Source organism: Tiliqua scincoides, chromosome 4 (genome assembly GCF_035046505.1).
Source record: "Tiliqua scincoides isolate rTilSci1 chromosome 4, rTilSci1.hap2, whole genome shotgun sequence".
In the NCBI taxonomy this organism is placed as follows: Eukaryota; Metazoa; Chordata; class Lepidosauria; order Squamata; family Scincidae; genus Tiliqua; species Tiliqua scincoides.
In genome coordinates this window covers 108,204,032-108,205,312 of record NC_089824.1, presented here as the reverse complement: position 1 = coordinate 108,205,312, position 1,281 = coordinate 108,204,032, and the positions used below count along the sequence as shown (strand labels likewise).

At 47.7% G+C, this 1,281-nt stretch overlaps 1 pseudogene; it reads left to right on the top strand.

Moving 5' to 3' along the window:
• The first annotated feature begins 764 nt into the window (after window positions 1-764).
• LOC136650290 (5S ribosomal RNA) lies at window positions 765-882 on the top strand (annotated as a pseudogene).
• Window positions 883-1,281: the final 399 nt, after the last annotated feature.

The window sequence follows — 1,281 nt, the reverse complement described above, 5'->3', positions numbered from 1 at the left end:
AACTAAACCATTCTGAGAATTCCTGAAGAAGCCAGATCCCTCGTTTTTGGGATAAAAGTTCTCTCTACACTTCCTCTCCTCAGCTTCAGTGCGCACAGAGAGGCAGGCTGTTGCCATGGGGATGGCTGTAACATCACCAATGTGGTACAGCCATTTATAAATGACTAATTGTTCTACACTTTAAAACAGTAGGCAAAATGCCCAAGAAGCCCAAAATAGACCATTGTACCCGACAACTAAAAAGCAGCTGGATTTCTTTTAAATTCATTTCACAGTCTTTGGTGTTTATTGTTTAGGATGGATTTATTCTGCCTCTACTGGGTGGCAAGAAGGGTGTCAATACTGTCTCTAAGAGAAGGTGCTCCTTTCCTTTCTATCCACCCCCCTCACCACCAATAGGGGATGTCATCAACAGGGTCTAGGAGAGGGCGGTAAAGAGGGTAATTTGTACCCAGGCCCAGGGTCAAAAGGGGGACCCAGGAGCCAAAGTAGGGGGCACAGAAATTTCCTGGGGTCTGACATTTTCGTATCTACTCAGGCATGTTGTCTGTATGGGATGCTGGGGACACTACCATGACTGGGGATACTAATGTCACATGGGTGGGTAGACCTGGGCTCCAAAGACTTTTCCAGCTGTCTCTACCCTCTCCTCACCCTGCTTCGCCCCTCCCTGCCCCTGTTCTGCTCACCCATCACCACCCTCCCCTGCTCTGTTTTATCCCTCCCCCTTTGCAAAGAGGTCCAAAAGAAACTTTGTACCTCCTGATACAGCAACTGTTACCCTGTGCATGCCAGATCTCATCTGATCTCAGAAGCTAAGCAGGCTCAGGCCTGGTTAGTACTTGGATGGGAGACCACCTGGGAATCCTGGGTGCTGTAGGCTTATACCATAGTCTTTCCAGACTGAAGGTTGCCAACCAACCTCCTGATAAAATTCCTCTCAGAGGCCCTGGTCACCAATAGGGGATGTCACCTATTTCCTGCTCCTGTGCTGTGTTTGAAGGAAACAAGAAGACCAAGAGCAGGTAAAGGGGAAGGAGGGGGTCTGAGAACGTCAGAAGAAGACTTTCAGGGTTATTTTAAGAGAAACAAGATAATGAAACATTTGCTCTCCCTAGTAGTGAAGCATGCAAAACACATGGGCTACTTATGGTTCTGAGGGCAGATCTGCATTCTACACATACATGAACCAGTTGCAATAGAGGCAGGAGAGAATCTCCCACAAAGACCAATGCTCTTTGGGGAATGGGAGGAGACATGAGGAAAAACACAAATGTTGGG